The sequence below is a fragment of the Tripterygium wilfordii genome, chromosome 5 (genome assembly GCF_013401445.1).
Source record: "Tripterygium wilfordii isolate XIE 37 chromosome 5, ASM1340144v1, whole genome shotgun sequence".
In the NCBI taxonomy this organism is placed as follows: domain Eukaryota; kingdom Viridiplantae; phylum Streptophyta; class Magnoliopsida; order Celastrales; family Celastraceae; genus Tripterygium; species Tripterygium wilfordii.
This window is the reverse complement of record NC_052236.1, coordinates 3,078,199-3,098,898: the sequence shown is the minus strand read 5'-3', so window position 1 is coordinate 3,098,898 and position 20,700 is coordinate 3,078,199.

The window sequence follows — 20,700 nt, the reverse complement described above, 5'->3', positions numbered from 1 at the left end:
TTTGGCTTGACTTATATGTGTGCCCTTATAAGTCTATTTTACTTGTAATTCGAGAAAGAAGTTAAGCTCTCCCATCATACTCATCTCAAACTTTCCCTGCATTCTTACAGCAAATTCCTTGCGCAAGGATTCTTTAGTGGCACCAAAAATCACATCATCTACATACACTTGCACAATGAGCATGTCTTCATTTTCAGTTTTGATAAACAATGTGCCATCTATTTTTCCACATGAAAAACCACTTTCAATCAAGAATTTTGATAGCCTCTCATACCAGGCTCTGGGAGCCTGTTTTAGTTCATAAAGGGCTTTGTTCAATTTGAAAACACAGTTAGGAGGTTTTAAATTTTCAAAACTTGGTGGTTGTTTAACATAAACTTCTTCATTTATTTTTCCATTTAAAAATGCACTTTTGACATCCATTTGAAATAATTTAAAACCTTTTTGACATGCAAAGGCAATTAAGAGTCTTATTGCTTCTAACCTAGCTACAGGTGCATAGGTCTCATCAAAATCAATACCTTCTTCTTGATTATATCCCTGCGCAACTAATCTTGCCTTATTTCTTACAACCTCTCCACTTTCATTCATTTTATTTCTATATACCCACCTAGTTCCAATTATTGTTTTATTTTCTGGTTGTGGGACTGAGTTCCATACATTATTTCTCTCAAATTGACTTAGTTCTCCCTACATTGCTATTATGCAATCAGTATCTTGTAATGATTCAGATATATTCTTAAGTTCTATTTGTGAAATGAGTGCAAAAGAATCAGAATTATCAGATATGGAAATTAGTGCAAGAGAATTAAAAGCATCATATAGAGAGGACCTTTGTAATATACGAAAATTTACCAAGTACGTATCGAGAAATTTGGCGCATGTGTGAAAAATGAGTAATAATAATAATAATAATTTGAATGATAAAGTAGTAAATAAGTAAATAATGAGTTATGAGGATAAGTAATGACATGTAAATATGCATACATACATTTAATACCATGAGGGCATTAAAATTGGTAGTATTAGTACCTTAGGAAAGTTAGATAAATAAAGAAATATGGACTTATATAAATAAACATGAATTCAGGTGCATGCAGTAATATGTTGAGCACTTGTGGGATGAACAGATAAGAAGAATAGAGTCCCATAAGATCACTTGTATATTCCAAAAATAAAGCACATAAGAACAAGACAAAATAGTTAATGATTGAGGGCAAGCAAATAAGATGGGTAGTAGCTATGTAGAGGAGTAGAGTTAGAGTGTAGTTGGCAGTAAAATACCGTGTAGAGGTGAACTAGTAGAAGAATGATGGGCTACAAAGCCACAACATGGTTTCCAAGTGGCAGAGAAGTAGAATTAAGGTAAAGAGTACCCAATGGAAAATTTTGAAGCTTTAAGATGAAAGGGGAGAAATCTGCAGAGAAAGATTTGGGGAAGTAACACTATTGTGTTTAGAGAAACGTGAGGCGCAGTAGATTTTATTAGAGATAAAACGCATGGATGCCAAATGGCAGGCAGAGTGAGACCAATAGCGATTATAAAAAGAAGACAATGAGGGATACGCATACACATTCACTCTTGTAAATTCTGGAGAGAGAGAGAGAGGGAGAGAGAAAATGGCATAGAACAAGAAGGAATATGAGGAAGGAGAAGAGGGGAGTTCCACAGATTGAAGTACCGACTGGTTGGTGAGTAACTATTCTGTTAAATACTAAAAGAGTTAAAGTGTTTTACTCATAGACAATTAACTATATGAATTATTTCCTTTGCCGTGGTATAAATTGAACAGCAAAGGCAGTACAGAGGAAAATTGAACGAGGAAACTCAACAAGAAAGCGGGGAAAAAGGTGTCCATATACGTAGAAGAAGAGTAAGTAGAGGTAAATTTTCTTGGAACACATGTATAGTTGAATAAATAAAGAGTTGAAGTGATGCATGTGATTGAGGAATTAAATCAATGGATTAGAAGAGGAAAATGAATATTTGAAATGCTAAGTACTATTGTAGCACATGCATGAAAGGATCGGGAGGAAGAATGGTTTAAAATGGAATGTAGAGTAAGAGTCAGAAGTAGAAGACACTAAGAAGATGGTTAAAACAGGAAAACTACGGATGATTGGAAATCCATGTGGTCTTTTGTTGTTTGGTAGTCAAAATAACTAGATTTCCACATGCATGTGAAAGGGGTAAGCAAATTGTAAACTTGGCGATGCATGCAAAAGTCAGAAGAAGAAGAAAGGATAAATTACGATCTCATGTCATGTCTGTCATATTGATATAACAAGGGAGGTGAGCAAGTATTATTACATGAACGTATATATATGCATATATATAAATACACATATGAACTTGTATCATAAATTATGCAAGTGGAGACAAATCATGGCATGCATATGAAGATCCAGTAGTTAACTCTGTTGTTAACCTGAGAACTATTATAATAATTAATTAAAAATAATATTTAAATAACGATGATATATGAGAGGAAGATTTCATATATTAATGCAAACAGGAGGCATATTGGGTGCACGAAAAAGGAAACCAGGATATATATAATCGGGTCAAGATTATTGAGGCAGGAAGAGTAACTATTCCTGTTAATAGTGTTCGTAAAGAAATAGTGCAATATATATATACATATATACTTTATTAACACTTAAAAAAAATTGTACTAGGAGCTGAGGGCGTTGGCCCAAGCCTTATTTACGATAAAAGAAAAGGGAAAGGCCCCGCTCAAGCGTGAACTATCGATAAGGTGAGGGTTGCCACCGCTATTACATCCAAAGTATTTTAATATGATTAACAAGATATTTGATATGTTTGATTTGAGAAAAAATTTGTTTTATATGCGAGTTCTTTGACATGATTTGTGTGAGAAATGCAATATTTTAAAGTGTTCTAGTAATTTGCCAAGTTGCTATTATAGGAGTAGTTCTAATTATTTCCTTTAATAACACTGTATATGCTTAGTAAAATAGAGTTTCGAAATCGATTATATTGAATAATGATTTCGTGGTTTGAGAATTTAAGTGATGATTTTATGAAGTGAGAATGCCATTTAAATGTTCTGTAAATGTTCTAAAGAGATGGAGTTGTCTTGCTAAGCATTGTTGAAGTTTTGAACATCTTAAAATTTTCTGCTAAATACAATTGATATTTGTAAAGAGGTGATTACCAATTCCCTGTACTGCATTCCTTGTTATTTGGAAATTGACGGATATTTGCATGCTTGTGCACATGGCCAGCCCAACCTTGGCCCGGTTGTGGGTTCTGCAACTATTCCCATCGTGAGACTAGGGAGGTGTGGTTGGAGCGATTATACTCCCACACCCTTGAAATATGTTGCCACCATCTTTCCGACGGGAAAGCATACCGGTGGAGTTTCCATTTACTAACCGAATTGACGAATTCGGGAAAATCGTACTTGGAAATACATGAATTACTATACCGGTGGAATGTTAGACAGGGAATGGTTTTGCATGAATTGTGCTTTGAGATTATATTTCTGTATAATGAAATTTTGTCTTTTCTATTACGTTGGTTTCCGTTAAACCACATGCATATTGATTTATTTTTGTTATGAGTGATATTATATAAAACATTATGATTTCCCACAGTTTAAAGAAATTCAATGACTATATATATATATATATATATATATATATATATATATATATATATATATATATTGGTTTTATGATTAGCTTGGCTAACCCTCCTACATGTCTTCCATACATGTAGATTAACAGGAGTACTAACTACTGAGTGAAGAAATTGCGGGCATTTTAAGGCTCAAGGTTTTGTAATATATTAGAATCTCGTAAGCTGTTGTAAGAACTTACATATTAGATCCATAAGTATGTACTCGCTTTGTGACAGTGTATGGATTATTAAGTCACTTGGAAATTGTGATGTTAAGATGATGAAATTCGAAATTTAGGCTTGCGGTATGCTAATCGTGTGGACCCGAGTATCTGGAAAAGTATGAATAGTTACCGTGCCGTGTAACTACCCTGGTGAACAATTTGGGGTGTTACAACCTTCTTGTCATTCCTTGAGCTAGATCACCAATAATGTGCTCCTGAGAGTGATACTGTGTGTACCTTGGCTTTTTAATATTGTTTGCTGCTGAGATTGAATCTCTGATGTTGTTCTCTGATTTCTGCTTATATGAATCTTCTGTATGACGTATATTTTGTACAATCTGAAGTCCTTCATCATCAGTATCCTCTTGTTCTTGTGTGTCACATGTTAACATTTGATTTTTCATTTACTTGATGCAGCAATTCTTCAATACCTATTTCTTTCTCAGCATTTTGCTCACAAGTCTTGATTAGAATAGAAAGTTCATCAAATTTAACATGTATTGACTCTTCAATAGTTCTTAATCTTTTATTGTGCACTCTATAAGCTCTACTAGTTAATGAGTATCCAACAAAATATTCCTTCATCAGATTTACTATCAAATGTGTCTAAGTTATCCTTGTGTGATGAATTAGGAATCAGCCATGACTTTTCAGCTCCTAAAACTCCACAACAAAATGGAGCAGTTGAAAGAAAAAATAGGACTCTATAAGCTCTACTAGTTAATGAGTATCCAACAAAATATTCCTTCATCAGATTTACTATCAAATGTGTCTAAGTTATCCTTGGTACTTAGAATAAAACACTTGCAACCAAAAACTTTAAAATAATCTACTTTAGAGGGTCTACCATACCACAATTCATATGGTGTTTTCTTCAATATAGGCCTAATAGTTAATCTATTTGATACATAACATGCAGTGCTCACTGTCTTTGCCCAAAAGAACTTGGGTAAATAATATTCTAGCATCATAGTCCTACCTAATTCTTGGAGAGTCCTATTTTTTCTTTCAACTGCTCCATTTTGCTGTGGAGTTCTAGGAGATGAAAAGTCATGGCTGATTCCTAATTCATCACACAAATTTTCAAAATTATGACTCTCAAATTCTCCACCATGATCACTTCTTATTTTTGAGATGCAAATACCTATTTCATTTTGAAGTTTCTTAATCAATTTTGAAAATGCATTTAGTGCTTCATCTTTGTATGCAAGAAAAAATACCCATGTGAACCTTGTGAAGTCATCAACTATTACAAAAGCATAAGTTTTTCCTCCTAAGCTTTTGACTTTACTAGGTCCAAAAAGATTTAAATGTAGCAATTGTAGTGGTCTAATTGTGGAGACAATATCCTTGGATTTGAAATAACTCTTAACTTGCTTTCCTTTTGTGCATGTTTCACATATATGCATATCAGTATTGTTTAGTGTAGGCACTCTCTAATTAATTTCTTGCTAACCAATTTTAAAATTGAAGTTTTTCCTACATGACCAAGCCTCCTATGTCAAGTTTCAAAACTTGAGTAAGATGCAACAAAACATTTTAGAGAACTAGACTTCAAATCATGCATGTCTATCATGTATTCATTTCCACTTCTCTTACCTGTGATTACCATATTATTAAACCTACCAGAAATGAGACATTTATCACCATCAAAGACTATATATATCCCATATCAGCTAGTTGGCTAATGCTAATTAGATTGAAAGACAAACCGACAACTAATAAAACATTTTTAATAAGAAAGGAAGAGGGATTACCAACGGATCCTTTACCAAGGATCTTTCCCTTTGAGTTATCTCCAAAAGTGACACAACCTTCATTTTTCTTTTCTTTGAATGAAGTAAATAGATTTGAGTTTCCAGTCATATGTTTGGAACATCCACTGTCCACGTACCAGTGGCTTTCTGTGAGGCTTGCCTGGAGACATACCTGCAGAAGAATTACCTTGTTTTAGGTACCCAAACTTTCTTGGGTCCTTGATGGTTAGTATCAATAACATATGTTCCCTTAGGAACCCAAATTTGAACATATTTTCTGCATATGAAATAAGTTTTGTATCTACCATTCTTCACATGTGTCCTAGATGTTGCATTAAAATCATATTTGCATCTTTCAAGCATTGTTTCTTTGGCTGGACAATACTATAACCTATACCAGTTTTTTCAAGAAATGATTTTTGACTTGACAATAATAAATTCAGTTTTTCAGAACTGGTATTGAACTTCTGAAAGCATTCTTCTAGTCTTTTATTTTCAATTTTCAAACTTGCAAGTTCTTCTATTAAAGCTACATTATCCGGAAGTAAAATCTCACATTTATGATTCCTAAGCATTTTTAATTCATCATTCAATTCTTCTAACTTCATTTTCTGCTTAGTGATTTCATTTAGAATCTCAGCTTCTTTACTTCTACAGCATGCAATTTCTTTCTTCAAAATTTTATTCACAGATATCAATTTTTCATTTTGCTTGCAAACATCTTGAAATGAATTAAATAGTTCTTCAAAGCTAGGATCATTATCATCATCAGAGTCACTTATCTCATTTTCATTGCAATGTGATTCTTCTTTTGCTACAAGGCAGAGATTTGCTTTGATGTCTTCATCATCTGAAGATTTTGATTCTCATGAGTCCCAAGTTGATTTTAAAGCCTTCTTGAATTCTTCTTTTCTCTTCTCCTTATGTTGTGGCTTCTTCAATTTTGGACAGTCAGGTTTGATGCGTCTAGCTTGTCCACATTTGTCGCAGATTGTTTCCTCTCTTTCTTTATTTCTATCACTTGCCTTTTCTCTTCCGAAATTTCTTTTTCCGTACTCTATGAATTTTCTGATGTTCCTTGCTAGTAGAGCAATGTTTTCTTCATTTTCGTCTTCATTGAGACTTCTTGAACCATGAGCAGCAGTCAGTGCTATTGATTTTTTAACTCTTCGATTGTTGTAGCTTTAGCATCCCTTTCTTTTGGTATTGACCTTAGTATCTTCTGTACCTGTTCAGCACTAGAATAGACTTTGCCAAGACCATTTAAATCATTCACAATGTTAGTCAGTCTACCATACATATTAGAAACACTTTCACCTTATTCCATTTTGAACAATTCATAGTCATGCACAAGCATGTTTATTTTGGAATCTTTTACCTGGTTAGTGGCTTCATGTTTTACCTCCAACATTCTCCAAATGTCTTTAGCAGATTCATATGCAGAAATATGGTTATATTCCGATCTACTTAAAGCACAGTACAAGAAATCCATAGCTTTAGCATTACAAGAGAACATTCTCTTATCATCTTTTGTCCATTCATCCCTAGTCTTATCAACTACAGATTCCTCAAAGACCTTCCTCAATGATTGTCCATAAATCAGGGTCATGTGCATTTAAAAAATTTTCCATTCACTGCTTCCAGCAAGCATAGTCATTTCCTTTGAAAAATGGTGGTTTGTTTACTGACATTCCACACTCCTCTGTATTTTTAGAGCCCATTTAATTCTCTAGAGGTTTAGTTCTTCTAAGAATTATAGACCTGTCTTCGATACCGCTTGTTAGGACCTTAGGCTTAATACAAGAGGGGGCGAATTGTATAAAGTAAGTCTTTTTAAAACTCTTTTTGATTCCTGTGATTGCTAGACTAGGTTTTCTTCTGGAAACTAATTGATGCTAAAATTATTCTAACAGAGAATATTCAAATAATGTTCACACAATTTGATCAAACAAGTAAGCATAGGAAGAGCAGAGCAATAACAGATAATAAAACACAATCAAACAATGTAAAGACTGTAAAAAGTAAGGGTAGAGAGAGTGCAAAAGATTTTAGAGTGGTTCAGCCTGAAATGGACCTACTCCACTACTCAAGGCTCCTATTTGAGATTTGAAAATTCACTATGACAGCTTATTGATGCAGAGACAAGCCCACCTCTTTACACAGTTGGTTTTGGCTCAAGTACCAGCCACACTTTTACAAATATGTATTTTTGATATGGCTAGAGGTTTAGAAACTAAATTTTGTGTGTAAAAAACCTCTAACAAAGAGTAGGAAACAGTAGGCTAGAGATATGAATAACAAGAATTGTTTGGAAGCTCGTACAAAGTTTCTCTGTCTTGTTTTAGGCAGCCTCTAAGAAGACTATATAGGACTAGGGTTTCTCTCTTGACCGTTTGAATCATGTCCTTGATTGTAGGAGTTGAAATCATCCTAATTTATCTCCATTCCCTTCCTATCATTTCTTCTTTCCTTTCTTGTCTTCAATGAATCATATTTTCTTTCCTTGTCTTCCAAGAATCTTCTTTCCTTTTCTTCTAGGAAATCATCTTTGATTTACAATTTCTTCTTTGACTTCCAGAAAATATTTCTTTTGATTTCTCAATCAGCTCATATCTTTCAATTTGCTTTGATCTTGCCATTATCAGTGTTTCCATCTTTATTGTGATTCCTATTGCTTTCACACTTCTAAAATCTACATCAATTTCGTGGTCTATTACTTGAGCTTAGTCAGCAAGTGTTGAGGACAGCAAAGATCTTCCACATCATGTGCTGTCATAGTAGATTTATATAGTCCTAAAACTTGACAGCTTGTAAGCTTATAAGTAAGCTTCATGTCTTTGATAAAAGTTAGTTAAAACTATGAATAGAGTATGCAGGAAAACATTTGACATTATGAAGACATGATAAACTTAATCATATAGCATTAACAACCCTAGAAATTTGATCATAGATACATACAAAGCACAACAAACAAGCATATTTTGTATCAAAACATACCTGAACAATATTGTTTGCCTGTGCACATGGCCGCCCCAAGCTTGACCCAGATGTGGTTTCTGCTAGCTAGTCCCAAAGTGCGAGTAGAGTGTGTGGTCGGAGCAATTTTACTCCCACACAATGTAATTGAATTAACTCCACGATCTTTTCGATGGGAAAACATACCGGTGGATACCTCACATACTAATAGGATTGATGAATCTGGGGAAAATCGTAAAGTGGGGATGCTGGAATCCATTGAATGTATTTATATTTTGGAATGTCAGATAGGGATGATTCGTGTTGAAAGATGAGTTCTATGAATTTACAATGATTACCTTCAAAAAGAAATTTGAACTCTGTGTTGTGATCTTGTCTATATTCTATACGAATTTTTTTTATATTTGAAAACGATTGCTCAAATAAGTTTTGATAAATGTTTGAAATTGTCTCTGATTGGGTAAGTTTAGCTTGGCTAATCCTCCTACATGTTTTCCATACATGTAGATTAATGGGAGCTAAGTTGAGGAAGAACCAAGCTAAATAAAGATCGAGGTAGTGTAATATTCTACGGTGTCTCCAGTCGCCTTTCTTGGACCAAACCCTCTCCCACCAGAGAGCCCTTTGCGGCTCTTCAAGAGTTCAACATCTTGAACCAAAGTCTCATACAGGGCATCCGCCTCAACAACATCAGCAAGCACATTGTTGAACATCTCGTCACCCGCACGAAATGGAGAAACAAGATAAGCTAAAACCAAAAAGAAACTCGCAGAAGACAATTAATTCATTACGTTTCAGGGAGCTTACTTATGTATCTCCATAACACAGATCTCTCTAAGTTGTACTCCGCCAAGATGTTCTTACAGGACCTCTTGTGCTTACCCAAGCTATAAAATGCGTTCACCCTATTGGCTACTTTTGTATTCTTCTTCCAAGTCTTATTTGCATTTCAAGACACTGTCAAGAAAAAACGCATAAGATTCAGTAACACTAACTAATAAACTCACTAAGTTATAACTTACTATCGGCTTCCCACCAATTAAAACTTAGATCTCCATGACACCCGTAAACCATACCGCCTTTGCAAAGAAGTACTTGTTCTTCCAACCACCGCAGTGGTCATTCGAGACCATGTCTAGGATACCTGCCTTTCCTACGATACTAAGGTATACCTACCTGGCCCACTTGATTTGGCATAGTACACCATCGCTAACTCTCTTATGTCGAACTCCAGCCCTTTCATTTCTGCCAAACATTGTATGCTTAGCATAATCCTGAGACTATTAGGCATCCATTGTGTCACGCCCCTCTCTCCTAAGGTATACCGAAGTGTACCTATACCACAGGAACGTGACCGGCAGGGGACACCCCGTCCCCCGAACCTGATCCCAACTCATACAATTAAACTCAATAAAATAAATTGTAATAATAATAGTCATACTAGCTCCCACAATGTATAATACCCAGTACTGAACCCAAAATATCATACATACCACCACCTAAATCACTTGAAATACCGGAGTATGAATACATCAGCGGAATAATAAAATATATCTACCCGATATCAAACCCAGTAATATATACAAAATACAATATCAAAAGTCCCCACACCCACTAAAGAGTCAGCCCAAGGCTACACACCAGCTCACGCATCCCGCCGCTGACCGCCATCACCTACATCCAACTCACCTGAAAGGGGATAAAGAAGAGGGGTGAGCCACAAAGCTCAGTAGGGCGTAGAGAGGAAACGCCAATATCCATAAATAATAATGATAAATCCAGAAATGAAATGCATAGTATGCAATACAGGAAATATACATCCATCAGTAAGTCAACCAAATAGCACAATAGCCGATAAGGCTAAGCAACACTGGAACCACCAACACTGGTCTCCAGAAATCCATACACCAATCCAATCAAGTGAAATGGTAGCCGATAAGGCTATCCAACACTGTAATCACCACATCAATCTCCAACAATCCATCACACCCCTGGACCCACCCTAATCCCCGTAGGGTGTCTCCCAATCCAGGTCCACACCGAAACTGGATGAGGATCGGGTATCCCGATAGCATAGCCTACACCAGAGGGCGTCCCCTGTGATGCACCCCATCTCAGACGGTCCACCGGTATATATCCGGTCTGTATATGTATATATATCATCCATCAGAAATCCATATCTGATCATTTGGGCGCCTATATGGGCCCACAATCCACATCCACATCCACATCCATATCCACATCCACATCCAACAACTCCAATCACCTCACTCTCAGAAAACATACCAACAGTGATATATATAACAGGGAATATAAATCAACATGCAAAATAGGTCGTATTTCCACCCCCAGAAACCGACAAAACCATAATATCACCAGAGTCCGTAAACCGGAACTCTAAAGTCACATGCAAGAGTAAGGAAACCCCTACCTGGAAATCAGAGTGCTAAAACCAAGCACGCGTCCCAGACAACCCCTAACTCCAAAAGTTAACCCGCTCCGAATCTCAATCGTGACCACCGTCTACACCGAAAAACACGATATATGAAAATACGGTAAAAATACGGTCGGTCAACTATGGTCAACGGCCAAATAGTACTGGTCAAAGTCAACGTATAAATAGTAACCGAGTCAAAGTCAATAGTCAAATAGTAACCGGGTCAGTAACCGGGTCAAATAGTACCCGACCGGGTCAAATCGGGTCAAATAGTACCCAGCCGAGTCAACTCACCGGTCAACCGAGTCAACTCGCCGGTCAACCGAGTCAACTCGGCCTGACTCGGTCAACTCGCCGGAAACCCATTTAACCCCATCGCCGGCGATCCGACCACCCAAACCTGTCAAATCTTATATCAAATTGAAGAACTCGATGAGATAAACTCATAGGTACCTGAAACACGTCAAACCGTTGCCGGAATCGGCCGGATCGACCAAAAGAAATCCGAGGAAATCGGAACTTCAAACTCCGATATCTCCCTAACCACAACTCCGATCGACGTGATCGATCGACCAAAAATGTACGGGAGAGAGAAAAGGAAGAAGAGAAGAAACTGCGTAAGAATTTTTCATTTTTTATTTTTTTTTTGATTTTAAGTTTTCTTTTATAATAACTTTGACTTACCAAAAACACCCACCTGTCAAAAACGCCCCTAACTAAATTGTTATAATTAACTTCAAAAATTCATAACAAATCAAATTTAAATCCGATTTAAGTAATTCTTACTTTAAAAATTTTCCTTTAAAATTCCCCATTTATTAAAAATATTTTTATAATTTTATCACAATTTAATTTTTACTCCTTCAAATACCGGTTCACCAACACAGAGGTTCCCTCCACCTCAACCACCACGAGAAGATACTATGAATAGTGTAAAATTAGACCAGGATATTACATCCTTCCCCCCTTAAGAAAATTTCGTCCCCGAAATTAAATCATACGTAGGTAGTAAATAAATCCGGAAATCTAGTCTGCATATCCGACTCCAACTCCCAAGTCGTCTCCTCCACTCCATAATGTTGCCATATCACCTTAACCAAGGGTATGGTCTTCGACCGTAGTCGCCTCTCCTGTCTATCCGTAATCCTAATAGGACGTGTCTCGAAAGTAGCGTCCTCACCAATCTCCAATGTAGACCAATCTAATATATGAGAAGGGTCCCTATGGTACCTCCGTAACATAGACACATGAAATACCCCATGTACTCCTGACAATTGTGGGGGTAATGCTAATCGATAAGCTACCGTCCCCACCCTTTCCAGAATCTCAAATGGCCCTATAAATCTAGGGGCTAATTTCCCCGCTCTCCCAAACCGCTGTACTCCTCTACGAGGACTAACCCTCAGAAAAACATGATCCCCCACCTGAAACTCTAGAGGTCTACGTCTCCTATCCGCATAACTCTTCTGACGTGACTGAGCTGTCAGAAGCCGCTGTCGAATCACTGTCACCACCTCAGTAGTCTGCTGCACCATCTCTGGACCCAATAATGGTCTATCTCCAACTTCTGACCAACACAACGGTGATCTACAAGGTCTCCCATATAATGCCTCAAACGGTGCCATCTGAATACTACTCTGATAGCTATTGTTGTACACAAACTCCACTAAAGGAATATGAGTCTCCCAATCTCCTCGAAAGTCTATCGCACAAGCCCGAAGCATATCCTCTAGAATCTGAATAGTCCGCTCACTCTGTCCATCAGTCTGCGGATGAAAAGCTGTACCGAAGTTCAGTTTCGTCCCCAGAGTATCCTGAAAACTGCCCCAAAACCGTAAAGTAAATCTGGGATCCCGATCAGATACAATACTCAACGGTACCCCATGCAATCGGACTATCTCTCGTACATATAATCTCGTCAACGACTCAATCGAATCTGTCTGACAAATAGGCATAAAATGAGCTGTCTTTGTCAACCGATCCACAACAACCCAAACCGCATCATGTCTCCGCGGAGTCATAGGTAAACCCATCACAAAATCCATAGTGATATGCTCCCACTTCCATTCAGGTAATGGAAGCGATTGCAATAATCCAGCAGGTCGTCGATGCTCTGCCTTTACCTGCTGACAGGTAAGACATCGAGTCACAGTCTGTGCCACATCTCTCTTCATGCCACTCCACCAATACTGCCTCTGTAAATCTCGATACATCTTAGTAGCACCAGGATGCATCGCAAATCGGGAGTAATGTGCCTCCTGAAGTATCTCCTCGCGTAACTCAGTGTCCTCTGGAACCACTAATCTGTCTCTGAATCTGACTCCACCATCAGTGCCTCTAACCCATCCCTCCATATCCTCAATGTCATCAAATAATGCATCCCCCAACTGTGCATCCAACACCCTCTGTACCAGGGTTGGACGAGCAATCAAACTCTGTAAACTCAGTACATCTCTACGCTCCCCCACATCTAGTCGATACTGACTAAGTGTATCCACTAACCCAAACTCCTGAATAGCCAATCGAGCTGCAATCAATCTCCTACTCAAGGCGTCAGCCACCACATTGGCCTTGCCTGGATGATATTGTAAGGTAAAATCAAAGTCCTCAAGATACTCCATCCATCTACGCTGTCTTTGGTTTAAATCTCTCTGTGTAAACAAGTACCGAAGACTCCTGTGATCCGAGAATACCTCAAACCTCTCTCCATAAAGATAATATCTCCACTGCTTAAGTGCGAACACTACTGCAGCCAACTCCAAATCATGCACAGGATAATTCCTCTCGTGCGGCTTCAACAAACGTGAAGCATACTCAACCACTCCCTCCTGCTGCATCAACACACAACCCAAACCAACTCCTGAAGCATCACAGTATACCTGATAACCAATACCCCTGTCGGGTATCACCAACACTGGAGGTGAAGTGAGTCGAGTCTTCAACTCCTGGAAAGCCTGCTCACACACATCTGTCCACACAAATGGAGTATCCTTCCGAGTCAACTGTGTCATCGGTGCTGCAATCCGCGAGAATCCCTCAATAAAACGCCGATAGTAACCTGCTAATCCCAGGAAACTGCGAATCTCTCCTACATTTTTCGGTCTCCTCCATGCCACCACTGCCTCTACTTTCGCTGGATCCACCGCTATACCCTCCTGAGAAATCACATGCCCTAAAAATCTCACCTGAGTCACCCAAAATTCACATTTACTCAGCTTGGCATACAATCTATGCTCTCTGAGCGTCTGCAACACCATCTCCAAGTGTCTAATGTGATCCTCCTCAGTGGCTGAATAAACCAATATATCATCAATGAACACAATCACAAACTGATCCAGATACGGTCTAAACACTCTGTGCATCAAATCCATAAACGCTGCAGGTGCATTGGTTAACCCAAATGGCATAACCAAGTACTCATAATGGCCAAACCGTGTGCGAAATGCTGTCTTTGGAATATCCTCCTCTCTGATCCTCAACTGATGGTACCCCGATCTGAGATCAATCTTGGAGTAATAATGACTACCTCTCAACTGATCAAACAAATCATTAATCCTCGGCAATGGATATTTGTTCTTTACTGTCACCCTGTTCAGTTGCCGGTAGTCCACACACATACGCATCGTACCATCCTTCTTTTTCACAAACAAAACAGGTGCTCCTCAAGGTGAAGTGCTCGGTCTGATAAATCCCAACTTCTGTAAATCTGTCAACTGAGTGTCCAACTCCTTCAGCTCTGCTGGTGCCATCCTATACGGTGGTATAGAAATCGGATCTGTACCCGGGTACAACTCAATCACAAATTCAATCTCCCTCTGCGGTGGCAACCCCGGTAAATCATCGGGAAAAACATCCATATAATGCTCCACAACCGGTATAGGGTTCGAAGAATCTTCCCTAGACGCCGAAGTAATCAAACCAGCTATAACACAATCGGTGTACTGAGGATTATCTAGAAAATGTGGACACGGAAGAAATCTCGTTCGACGAAATCTAACCCTCCCCGTAGGTGTGGTCAGCGTAATCCTCCTCTCAGCACACTCTATAATCGCCTCATACTCAGTCAACCAATCCAATCCAAGAATAACATCAAAATCAGTAAATGGCATCACAAACAGATCCGCTCTAAACTCATGGTCTGAGAAACTAAATACACAGTCTCTACGGATACCACTAATCACAGTGCCTGGTCCTAGTGGTGAATCAACTATAAATCTCCTCGCCACTCCCGTAATCTCCAAACCCAATGTCTCAGCAAATGATGCAGAAATAAATGAATGCGTAGCACCAGTGTCAAACAAAACACGTGCCCAAGAACTGAATAAGAGAAACCTACCTCCCAAGTGATCTCGCTCTGCTGGAACCACATCAGGCCTAAGTGCATACACTCCACCTCTCTGAACCTGCCTCTGCTGCTGAACTAGTGGCCTACCCCGTCCTACAGGACCCCTCTGTATCGGAACCGGTGTTGGAGCTGGAGCTCTCTGACCTCCAAATACTGGCAGTGCAAATCCTCCACCCTGTGGACAATCTCTCCTGGTATGTCCTGGCAATCCACACTGGAAACATAACGGGTTGTTTGCCACAGGACAATTCCAACTCATGTGGCCCACATGACCACAAGCATAGCAATGCTGAGGCTGCTGGTCCCGTCTCGGAGCCTGTCTCTGCTGGTCTGATCTCTGCCCCTGCTGACCCTGTCTCTGCCCCTGCTGAACCTGTCTACGACCCTGCTGTCCCTGCCTGGGTCCTCGGTAACCTTGCCTCCGACTCTGAGAACCCTGTCCCTGACTCTGCTGCTGCCCCCGAGTCTCAGTCCTCTGTCTATGCTGACTACTCTCGCCAGTAGCAGATGTAGAACTCTCAAGCTTCCTCTTATGGATCTCCCAGTAATCCTTAATCTCCACTAAAGTCCTCTCCACTCCGAGTGCCTTATCAATACACTCACGATAGGTGGTGATAGTCTGAGCCGCCAAATGAGGTGAAATCTTTGGCGACAACCCTCTTCTAAATCTCAGTATCTTCTTTTCCTCTGTGCAAATATACTCCTCCCCATATCGCCCTAACTCCTCAAAACGAGCCTGATACTGTGTCACTGTCATGTCCGGAGACTGAATCAACTCGAGAAACTCCTTAGCTTTAGCAACACGCACTGTCTGTGGTACATACTGTGCCAGAAAAGCAGTCTCAAACTCTGCCCACGGCATACCCTCCCTGCCCCGACTAACTGTCATCACCTCCCACCAAGTGAAAGCATCTCCCTCTAAAAACTCAGCAGCTAATAAAGCCCTCCTCTCCTCAGGAATCCGTAAGGAAGTCATCTTCCTGCGTAACTGACGAACCCACTCCTCTGCTGCCACTGGATCTATCACTCCCCTATATACCGGAGGATTCGTCTTTCGTAACTCGGCTAGCTCTTTGATCGACGTATCAATCGCCAAAGGAGCTACCTGTGCCTCCACAATCTGTCCTGTACCCTCCTGTAACTCACCCAAAGTCAGGACCTGCTCTGGAACCTCAACAGGAGCCTGTAATGCAGCTGGAACTGGAGCAGTCATCTGTGTCACAAGTCCTGTAACAGTTTGCCCAAGAGCTCGTACCAACTCAGTAACATCCCGAACCTCCTGTCGTAAAGTAGTAACAACAGCCTCTACCCCCTGTGGTGCTAGATATCCCTCCTGATCCTCCCCAATATCATCCACTGGATCTATATTCACTCGCCGCCTGCCCCCACCTCTCCCACGTCTTCCGCCCCTACCACGTCTCGCACCCCTACCTCTCTGTCCTCGCCCCCGCTCTAATGGAGCCAACTCAGGCATACCCACCTCATCTACCCCCTGAGGCTCATCCGCCTCGTGTTCCCCTCTACCCGATCCATGTCCTCGCACCCGAGTACTACGTGTGTCAACCATATCTGGAAAATATAACACATGTATACATAAATCTAAAGCAGGAAACATCAAAATAAAAACTCACCAGGTCAGCCGGGAAACGCATGATGTGTAGCCAACAAAATAACCTAGGTAACCTAACCACTGTAAGTTTTTAAACCTACAGCTCCGATACCAAACTGTCACGCCCCTCTCTCCTAAGGTATACCGAAGTGTACCTATACCACAGGAACGTGACCGGCAGGGGACACCCCGTCCCCCGAACCTGATCCCAACTCATACAATTAAACTCAATAAAATAAATTGTAATAATAATAATCATACTAGCTCCCACAATGTATAATACCCAGTACTGAACCCAAAATATCATACATACCACCACCTAAATCACTTGAAATACCGGAGTATGAATACATCAGCGGAATAATAAAATATATCTACCCGATATCAAACCCAGTAATATATACAAAATACAATATCAAAAGTCCCCACACCCACTAAAGAGTCAGCCCAAGGCTACACACCAGCTCACGCATCCCGCCGCTGACCGCCATCACCTACATCCAACTCACCTGAAAGGGGATAAAGAAGAGGGGTGAGCCACAAAGCTCAGTAGGGCGTAGAGAGGAAACGCCAATATCCATAAATAATAATGATAAATCCAGAAATGAAATGCATAGTATGCAATACAGGAAATATACATCCATCAGTAAGTCAACCAAATAGCACAATAGCCGATAAGGCTAAGCAACACTGGAACCACCAACACTGGTCTCCAGAAATCCATACACCAATCCAATCAAGTGAAATGGTAGCCGATAAGGCTATCCAACACTGTAATCACCACATCAATCTCCAACAATCCATCACACCCCTGGACCCACCCTAATCCCCGTAGGGTGTCTCCCAATCCAGGTCCACACCGAAACTGGATGAGGATCGGGTATCCCGATAGCATAGCCTACACCAGAGGGCGTCCCCTGTGATGCACCCCATCTCAGACGGTCCACCGGTATATATCCGGTCTGTATATGTATATATATCATCCATCAGAAATCCATATCTGATCATTTGGGCGCCTATATGGGCCCACAATCCACATCCACATCCACATCCATATCCACATCCACATCCAACAACTCCAATCACCTCACTCTCAGAAAACATACCAACAGTGATATATATAACAGGGAATATAAATCAACATGCAAAATAGGTCGTATTTCCACCCCCAGAAACCGACAAAACCATAATATCACCAGAGTCCGTAAACCGGAACTCTAAAGTCACATGCAAGAGTAAGGAAACCCCTACCTGGAAATCAGAGTGCTAAAACCAAGCACGCGTCCCAGACAACCCCTAACTCCAAAAGTTAACCCGCTCCGAATCTCAATCGTGACCACCGTCTACACCGAAAAACACGATATATGAAAATACGGTAAAAATACGGTCGGTCAACTATGGTCAACGGCCAAATAGTACTGGTCAAAGTCAACGTATAAATAGTAACCGAGTCAAAGTCAATAGTCAAATAGTAACCGGGTCAGTAACCGGGTCAAATAGTACCCGACCGGGTCAAATCGGGTCAAATAGTACCCAGCCGAGTCAACTCACCGGTCAACCGAGTCAACTCGCCGGTCAACCGAGTCAACTCGGCCTGACTCGGTCAACTCGCCGGAAACCCATTTAACCCCATCGCCGGCGATCCGACCACCCAAACCTGTCAAATCTTATATCAAATTGAAGAACTCGATGAGATAAACTCATAGGTACCTGAAACACGTCAAACCGTTGCCGGAATCGGCCGGATCGACCAAAAGAAATCCGAGGAAATCGGAACTTCAAACTCCGATATCTCCCTAACCACAACTCCGATCGACGTGATCGATCGACCAAAAATGTACGGGAGAGAGAAAAGGAAGAAGAGAAGAAACTGCGTAAGAATTTTTCATTTTTTATTTTTTTTTTGATTTTAAGTTTTCTTTTATAATAACTTTGACTTACCAAAAACACCCACCTGTCAAAAACGCCCCTAACTAAATTGTTATAATTAACTTCAAAAATTCATAACAAATCAAATTTAAATCCGATTTAAGTAATTCTTACTTTAAAAATTTTCCTTTAAAATTCCCCATTTATTAAAAATATTTTTATAATTTTATCACAATTTAATTTTTACTCCTTCAAATACCGGTTCACCAACACAGAGGTTCCCTCCACCTCAACCACCACGAGAAGATACTATGAATAGTGTAAAATTAGACCAGGATATTACACATTGACTGCATGAAATTTTCCATACCCTACAAGCATCAGCCAACGTATTTGGAATTCGGTATCTAAGCGCTAACTTGAACTTAAACACGTAAAAAGGGGACCATCTGAGGACTTCATAATTGACACCCTCCATATCGGCCCCAGGCCTAATCTCAATGGACTTGTGAATCTTATGCGTCTTCCTCAAGTAGTCCATATCACTCAACGCCAAAATTGATTTGGGATTCATTCCTTTTTGCAACAAAGGCCCTTCGATGTAGCCATTCCTCTCTATCTCACCGCCTTCTTCGCCAGCACCACCGTTACCATCATCGTCTCTCCCCTCATCACCATCGGCCCTATGCGCCTCTGATCCATACCATGAGAAGTTCACACTCGATTCCTTCTCGCCCTCCAAGTCATTGGCAAAGGCCTTGCCACTCCCAGACCTCACTTCATTCTCAGAGTCACTTTCACTTGATCAGGTCATTCCAAAATTATAATCCAAAGCAAAGAGAACAAGGATTACCTTTGAACAATTGCTCTCAGAAGTCGCTTCACTCTTCACGGCACATCTACGAAACCCAGTGAACTCTATGTGACAACGAGCAGGCTCTTACTGAAATGGCAAAGTACTGAATAAACTTCATACCCCAGTTTAAAAGCTGCACGGAACGACGCTAATTAAATGACGTGACTTATCCAAAGACAACCTAAATCATCACTTTTCACGGTTCACGAAACGTTTTCCTCAAGAAACGATGGACGTATTTTCAAATACATGTCAGACCCATTAATGCCCGCCGTTTCATTATAACACGTGGCAATAAAAACTCTTCGTTCCTGCTTTATTTAAAAACACACGCTCAATCATGTAATTGGGACCCCTCACCTGCCATGTAGCAAAGTCCAATGTTTGTTGTAAGGGACCTTAGTTTCTAAATAGTTTCATTTAATGTACTATCATTGTCAGTCTGATTTCATTCTCTCTTGTGACTATTCAATTAAATTACCTATCTTTCAAACCAGGTAAAACAATTACTTACTTATCAGTTATACTGTTGTTCATAAAGCTGACATCGTTTCCATTTCTCAGTAGGAATCACGGAAACAGACACTGTTACATCAAACTGATCCCAACTATACACGTCTCTTCATGCTACATTTAGTTGATACCAGCTATACACGTCTCTTCAGGGTACATGAAGCTGATCCCAGCTATACACGCCCCTTCAGGCTACATTAAGCTGATACCAGCCATACACGCCTCTTCAGGCTACATGAAGCTGATCCCAGCTATACTCGCCTCTTCAGGCAATATGAAGCTGATCCCAGCAATACATACCTCTTCGGGCAATAATCTCTTGTTTTATGCAAGCCATGCAGGATGCACACCGTGAACTACTCTCCAAGATGAATCCGTATTCATACTTTGAAAGTGGGGGACAATTGCAGTTATCAAAAGTCGTATGGCCCCATAGGGCCACTTAATGACAAATCCAAGCCCACGATA